The sequence below is a fragment of the Harpegnathos saltator genome, unplaced genomic scaffold, assembly GCF_003227715.2.
Source record: "Harpegnathos saltator strain DR-91 unplaced genomic scaffold, Hsal_v8.6 scaffold480, whole genome shotgun sequence".
In the NCBI taxonomy this organism is placed as follows: Eukaryota; Metazoa; Arthropoda; class Insecta; order Hymenoptera; family Formicidae; genus Harpegnathos; species Harpegnathos saltator.
In genome coordinates, this window is record NW_020230294.1 from 75688 (window position 1) to 84213 (window position 8526).

Below are 8526 nucleotides of genomic sequence, written 5' to 3' on the forward strand. Positions count from 1 at the left end.
AAGAACGCAATCGTGAGTTTAGTCTTTTTTTTTGTGAACGATGGCACGACGTTCAAAATAATAGCCGAGGGAATCAAATTATACGCGCTCCGACGAAATCGAACTCGTACACGAGATTCTGTTTCATTCGGAGAGTTGAAGGCTCAATCGTGCGTTTCATGTCGTCAGCGCAGTATAGGGCAGTATAGGAGAAGAAAAATATGTCTGCAGACTTAAGCCCGCTTAATTTTTCATACCACGGTGCTCGGTATTTATTTTGGACCTTAACAATTCAATCGTCTCTTGAATATTGAACCGGTGCTAATCAAATTGAATTCGAGGCGAATTCAACAGCACTGATCTGTCGAGACGGCGTCGCTGCATCCTTCGATCGATTTATTTCAACACGAGTCTCGTTCGTTCGTCCACGTGCACCACTGAGCTTCGTTCATCCGTCACTGTTCCCATCGCATGATACACGTGCAGCCGAGAAACACGGAGACATGACGTCGGCGATGAGTTGCAGACAGACGGGCCAGCGCCGACTGGTATCCACTAATGAGCAACGTTACCACCTTGTTCGAGCAATCTACGCAGGTGTCTCGGCCGCGAAAGATTCGCGGAAGACAATCACGCTCGACAATCGTATTACAGTCCGATTCAAAACACCTTCTCTCGGATCGTCCACTAGCATGATTTCGGCGGATTTCATTTTAAACATTCGAACGCTGTGAAATTTACGCGATTCAAACACGCATTCCGCAAAATTTTAACTGTATTATTTTTTTCGTCACGCACAAATGTTAATCGTTATTTTCTAGCTCAGTTGAGGTTTATTACGAATTTTCGGACTGATCGATTTTGAAGCTGTGCGTCTGACACCTCCTGAATTTGGAAGTCCGTTAAAATGTAATTAATACAAAATGTTAATTACGTGAAATAAAAGCAATGTGTGTTAATTATGCAATTTACTTAATTGCAAATAAAGTATGCACGATAAGCGAATATCAAACGATCCCATAATTTCAATGAGTAAATAGAATCAATATTACCAGGTCATATTTTATGATATTAATTTCATTTTATACATAGTGTTATTTTAGCTTCATTCATCCATTGAATATGTAAGAGTAACGGGTAAATAAAACAACAAATTTCCTTCCAAATTGACAGTCCGGATGTTAAACATTTCGCTAGGATTCGGCGATTCGAAGGAGACGAGGAGGAAAGGGTCAGAAAGGTGCAGATAAGAAGCCGGTAGTGCACACATCATCGCATCGATCGGAACGACACGTGTTAATTAACGCGCGATATCAACGGGAATCCGACCGAATAGTTCGAGAGCCGACAAAAAATATTTTAATCGCCCGCTTGCGGAATCTCGTAACGCACGCACCGTACTCCGCAAGGTGGCGCTTCGCTCGCCGGCGTGCGACGACGTACAGCGGTCGGCTGAAGGAGAGCGATGCGACGCGCGGAAGTACGAAAACAAGGTACGGAAAAAAATTACCTCTCCTTTCAATCGCCTAACATTGCCGCCTGCCATTGAGGGATCGAGGCGTGACATTATATCACAACATTCCGAAGCCAGAGGCGGTCGCGCTCACACGCGGGCTTCGTGCGTCGCGTGCTTTCTCGAGTGTTTAGTAAGTTAACCTTACTTCACGTTACTCTTCGACACCAATTTCAGCATTTTCGATTGACTTAATCGGCCGATTGTCCCATTGGAATGGACTAATCGTACTCATCGTCAAGCACAATTAATCTGAACTGACTGATCACAGCTGACACACTGAATCGGTCTATTTAGTTGATCGAAGATGGTCAAATTGGTCCTTCGTCGGCCAACGAGCGACACGTATACGACGTATATCGGTATCGGTGCTTTCGTTACAGTTTCCGGCGAGTGATCGGAATATCTCGTCGACTCCAGAGATATTTCATCGGCTCTTCGTCGGTATCGCGTGTTAATTAACGCGTTTCTCCGTCGAGTCGTATCCGCGCGTGTGTATCAGTGCCACCAAGGAGCAGCCAGGAATCAGGACGCTGGATCGGGAAAGCAGGACGGAGGATGCAGGACGCCGGGAAACGAGTAACGGCATATCGTATATTTTCAGGTATATGAAATTATTTATTGTGCGGTTTTTTGCTTTTGACTGACGAGTGGAAGTTTAGTCGGCTATTTATAGTTCGTCAGCACTTGACGAATAATCATAGCTTTATGAATCTCCGATTATTGGGGAGGGGAGGTGGGGAGTTAACATACATCTGCATTTATTTCACGTAAAAAATATCGGTCGTATAACTATTCATGAATATAAATTTTAAATTATGCTCTCAATAAAAGATCCTAAATAATTTACAACTATGAATACTGACCAGAAGAGTCAATGAAATGCATTCAGACGTGTCGGTGCAAATTGCCGCGGTATTAGTTGAAAAGAAGATGAAAATGTTGCATTACAGACGCGACGAAGCACGACGATAAGTTCACAACGAGCGACATCGCGAAACAAAACTCAAACGTTCTTTGCGAGAGAAACCTCCAGACAACGGTACTCTTTGACCAATTCAATTAAATTTATCTCAAAGGCAGCTTCCACGTCGAAGGGTCTCCATGAATTTCATATCGCTTTCGGCGTTTGATTATGATCGATTCTGACGGGATATTCATAATTACCGGACATAAATAATTGGTCGTAATTTAGTTTGTAACGCGAACAACGCGTCGAGTCGCGCCATTGTGATATTATATATGCGTAAATTATAATGGACATAATTAGTGTAATAGAAATTCCGTTATTATGCCATTCATTGATGTATGGCTGATTTGCCGTTTGGAAAATTGCATGCCTTTTGCTACCTGATACTGTAGTAAACTTTAAGATCACATATTCAATATTGAATATGGGACACAAATTGAACTCGAAATACCCCGAAATACAATCAAGAATTTCATTCTAAAATCGCCCGACTGACAATGGACCGACCGTAGAAGATATTATTCGCGACCGTTGCATATCGCTTTGTCGGCAACTCGTGAGCTCAGTTACGGCAATTCGATTGCTCGGTATCGGCAAACGTCGGGCGAAGAAACTATTGCGGCCACCGAAATGAGCGATGCAATCGACCTTGCAAATGGCGACGATGGCCATCCAATCTCGACCGACACACTTGAGACCAGCAAAGTGGATGAATACGAAGTTGGAAGGACGTCGTTCGTATAGCTTCCCTACTCTCTGACCAGCTCTCGATTGTTTCGAGTGAGCTCGAGCTACTTTCTTCGAGGACGCTCGTCCGATCGGGAATACACCGGTGCTCGCGATCCTCTCAATGTGTCCGTTTCCGTCCAAGCGGTTTATATATTTCGCTCGGTAATGGCTATTCATGAGAATTGCTGATAACGCTTTCGATATTTCAATGCAATCGCCGGGATCGATATCATCGTCTAAAATATAAATTCAGTGTCAGGCTATATCGACCCGATAATTAGAAAGACTCGTGAGTTCTTTCTCTTCTCTCTTTCTCGTAATCTAATTTTAATAATTCGGTCGCGAAAAAGTATCTTTAACACTTGTGTGATTCATAGTTGAAGTAGACAGAGAAGTGGACTTTATTTCAATCTCGATTAATTAAATTCTCAATCTCAATTCTGAAATTAGATGCGGTAGCTAGAAACTAGATTCCATCTAGTAATGAAATGATTTCGCGGTAACTGATGGTCCCTGAAGTACCAGGGAAGTGAAAAAATAACAAGCTGTCGGATACTTTCTCATTTCCAAATGCGTACCTCTATTCATCCGGAGTATTAGAGCTCATTCACGTATGTCGGCTATTGTTTAACAAAGCAGACCGTGTAGAGCGCGTTTCAGCGTTCGCGGTAAGGCGAAGTACGATCCTAATTAAGAGGAATGCCGGCATTACGTTCTGTTCTTACTCGCGGTCGCGGTTGTTCGCCTGGAGAACGACGGGCATTATCTTTAATGAGAAATTGCGTTCAAGCCGGCTGCACCGCGAAGAATCTCTGGCGAGGTTGTATCGGTGGTAACAATTCTCTCTTGACATTACGTGCCGCGCGACGCAACGTCAAGAAAATTGTTTCCCCAATAGTGGCGGTACGGCAGCCCCGATGCTCTCCTTGATTTTCGACAATCGCCTCTCGAAATGTCGATCGTGATTCTGAAAGGGAAAAGAGGTATTATCCTATTCGCGGCTCTCCATTGACGTATCCGCGTCTGATTGAAATATCATTTTTTATCGGATAGTAAGATAGTAACGAGGGAACGCTTTCTGTAGTCTTCAATTTTGCGAGGAATCTGCGCGTAAGGAAGTTTCATAAAATTTTGGTGCGCTTTCGATAGGAGCAGCTCGCTCACGCGTTTAAGCTAGCTATTTGCCTCAATTAAGTTTACAATTATAACGTAAATAACGCAATTCTATTACGAGGCCGGAGTAAGATCGCGGCGGAGCTGTGATGCTCAGTCGTGACGTAATTTGAGATTCGATTACGAAACTCGAGCTCGTTCTCCTCCATGTTTCAAGCGTATTACGTGCAATTTTAACGTTTCCAGAAATGTCTGCTTTCTATATATTTGTGTGTAACGAAGAGTCGACGTGATCTCGCGATTTGTCGACGTTGAGAGTTCGTCTCGACAGCGATCTGGCAAAAAAAGAAAGAAAAGAAAAATATATATAAAACGTAACACATTCCATTGAAAGGGCAAAAATAGCCGTGATATTTTGTTACACGTGTACAATTTCTTCATCGATCTGGATTATAATCTTTATATTGTTTTCCGAGCGCGCGCTCTCTTTTTTAGTTACATGTCCGTATAACCGCGTTGTAACGAACCTGATGACCTAATAACACCAGATGGTCGAAAGTCATCCGAGCTTGAAAAAGCGCAAAAATACAATCAATTTTTCAATTTTCGAAATCGAATTTCTCCAGGATGAAGTTTCGTTAAACAAACAAAAAACGGAAAACCGAAGAAAAAAAGAAAAAAAGGAACGCGAAAATGGAAAAAATATTCAACGATTTCAATTTATTTTTACATTAAAAATCACCTCGTCACCAGGCGGTTACCGTCGCCTCTATCTTTCCTCTCTCTCTCTCTTTCTCTCTCTCTCTCTCTCTCTCTCTCTCTTTTTCTCCGTGCGACTCTGCTCCTCGTTCGAACGATAAAGTACTTCTGAACGGACAAAAAACTGAAAATGAAGGCCGCGAAACAGACGTAACAAGAAGGAGCGTGGTAATCTTGACGGACGAAACGGCGCATGCCAGATGCCGTGTCGCTCCGATTTAATAGCCGTCGATGAACATTTGCTAATAGCCGGCTTCTTTTTCATACCGAATGAAACACGGCCACGTCTGGTGGCGGAGCAACGGGGTTGGCGGAAAGGAAGGCGAGGGGGTTAGCGCCGGAAGAGAATCAATTACAAGCTTTTAGTCTCGTTAGCGAGGTGACAAGCCGGCGCGTCGTTCTTCCCTTTAAAGATAGAAAGGTTATTAATAAACGTCACGCGCAGATAGAGCCGTCGTCCTAACGAATGGCGCGAGCGGCATAAATTTTCCCGCCTTGAAAATATCGGCCTGCTGCTCGTTGTCGTCGTTGTCGTCGTCGTCGTCGTCGTCGTCGTCGTCGTCGTCGTCGTCGTTGTCGTCCTCGTTCTCGTCGTCGTTGTCATCGTCCTCCCCTCCTCCGGTCGAAGACGACTCGAGGCTGTGAATAAATTCGTTGCCCGTCCGCGCGACCACTTTGTCGGCTATTTCGATACGTGTCTAAGGGATCAAACTCGAGATTATTTCACACAGCCTCGCTCGCGTCGTTTATGGTGAAGTTTATGGCGAATAGCAGACGCTGTACTCTCGGATCCACAATCCGAGGACAAGCGCTCGCAGATGAGCGCCAACGTTAACGGCGAGTTTGACGAGTCGTTAATTAACCGCGAATAATCCGGCGAATCGGGGTATCGCAATGAAAGCATCAGGGAATTGATGACGCTCACGAGCAGGGAGCATCGTCGGCCGGGAGTAGGAGCAGGAAGAAGGATCACCGACGGTGGATGAAGACGATGGCGGCGGCGGTCGGGGAAGTCTCGCGCGAGACGCAACAACGTGGAATGGCGGCGGGAGCGGGGGAGGCCGTGCGCGATCTCCAGCGTCTTCTGGAAGAAGATGATGCACGAGCACACGGGGATGACAGCCGCATCCGGTGCTATGCGGACGGGCCGGGGCAGGGAGGGGAGGGTGGGCGCGGGAGCGCGCGCGAGCTCAGAGAGATGCATTTCCCGGGGTTTATTTAACTGTGCCACGTTATATACGCCAGATGATAGACCGCCACCAGTGTTTCTCGACTAATGCGCCATACCCTCGTTCCTTATTCCCTCGACGTTGCTTCTTTCCTCTTTGATTTTTTTTTTTCGTATTTATTTCTCATCGTTTCATCACAGCGCGGCCGTCCGCGCGTCTGTCCGTCGTCGTCGTCGTCGGCGGCGTCCGGCTCTAAATAAGCGAGCTAAACGTTACGGAGGGAAAGCACCGAGAGCACCACTCAATCACGGTCGGTTGGGAGGGCGGAAAATACGATACAATATATTTTACCCGTGCTGTCGCACACGTAATTATTCATTCGTTTGATGCGATGGAAGAGAAATTACGACGGCGGGTGGTTGTTGCCTGTCCGTTTTCTCTGTTTTCTCTTCTTTTCGCGAATTATCACGCTTATTTTGAACGGTTATTCCGAGCGAGTTGCGTCTTCTTCACCGGAGAGTGAAGCGAGGGGATTGTACATTTAGACATAAAGTTTCCAATGTCGCGGCTTTTTTTTAATCGCTACGATTTATGAGGCACTTCTATGTCCGACGGAAGCGTTGCTTCGTCACGTTGATGATAAATGGATATTTACAGTATGCGCAAAATTTCATTATTTTATGAACGTCTCTGCAGAGAAGTCTGCAGAAGTGGAAATTAAAAAAGAAAGAAAAAAGATGGATTGTAACAAAGGGAGAACGCGGTGTAACGTCGATTGCGACGGAAAAGTTTCGAGGATCGTGCAAAAAGAGAGAGAGAGAGAGAGAGAGAGAGATGAGAGACAGTAGCAGTGACTCCGGTGAATATAAGTTTTTAATAAAAGCGGGCCGTGAAAGAAGCGTGTACGACAAGGACGAGGAAAATGTTGTTAATTAAATTCGAGACATAATAAAGCCGGGTAGGGGTAGATAGGTAGGTAGGTAGATAGATAAGCAGGCAGGTAACAAACAGTAAGAGAAGATCACCGCTGGAAAGAGAGGTCGGATTTTCTCGAGTACCTTCCGACGCGAGCGCGCCGCGTAAAAATGAGAAGAGGAGATTAATCCGAAATTCTCGCGGCGGGCGAGCGAGCGAGTAGAGCGAGGAGTCGCCCTCGTAAAAGAGGATAGAAGAATTCGAATCGCAGGAAAGTAAAAACAGAAATACAGCAGGTGTGTCGTAAGATGTGTCATAACTGCGCAAAGTCCGACTAAACCGCGTCGTCGCGATAACACTCGGACTGGAACGACGCGGCGATAATAAACGAATTTTACCGCCGGTGCTTATGACAATTCGCTCGTGGTCGTTTATTCGGCGCGTATAGACGTTTCACGCCCTGCGGCACATATCGTACTGCGCTTTCCTCTCGGCGAAATTTGTCACGCGCCGCTTTATTACGAGTCAATCTCGGCGCGGAGAGAGAGGATGCGGTTCGTAAGGCGGCACGTATCGGAAAACGAATCGGGAAAATCCGCTTCGTTATCTATGTAATAGAATAAATATCGGAGAATTGTCATATTTTATATAAGCTCCAACGCGAGCGTCGCGCTCGTATGTATCACTAGTAGTTTTTCGGTGTCGAAGTTACTGCTCTTTTTTCTCTTGCCCCAGATTATATATATATATATATATATATATAGTCATTGCAGTTTACAGTCGTTGCAATTTAATTAATTTGAGGCATAGCGTCTTAAGATAAACTTACTACAATTTCACACATAAGACCCGACTGTGAATATCGGCTTTAATGTTCGTCGATGCGCACAAACTTTGCGATTATATTTAACGATTCCCAGAACGATTCTCCGTCGATATGAGAGCGCGATACTAATTGAGCTGACTGTAATTAATATCGAACTTTTCGCCCCAAAATGGGCACCGCGATTCGCGCACGATCCCGTAAATTCGAACATTCGCTCCTATATGCGTGTATTCAGTAGACGACAGCGCTATTTTTCGATAACGATCCCGTAATTAACAGTGGCTTAATGCTCGACGTTACGAGAGAGGTAGAAAGAGAGAGAAAGAGAGAGAGAGAGAGAGAGAGAGAGAGAGAGAGAGAGAGAGAGAGAGAGAGAGAAAGAGAGAAGCTCGCTCGTCGAGCATGAACTATGCGGAACAGCACGCGTATGTCGCGCGTGAGATTTCCATTGGGCGAAAATCATGGGGGAGTACAACGACTGGCGAAAATATCAGTTACTATCGGCCAAGTGCTTTTTTTTTTTTTGCGTATCGCTTCTATACTTGCCCGCTTA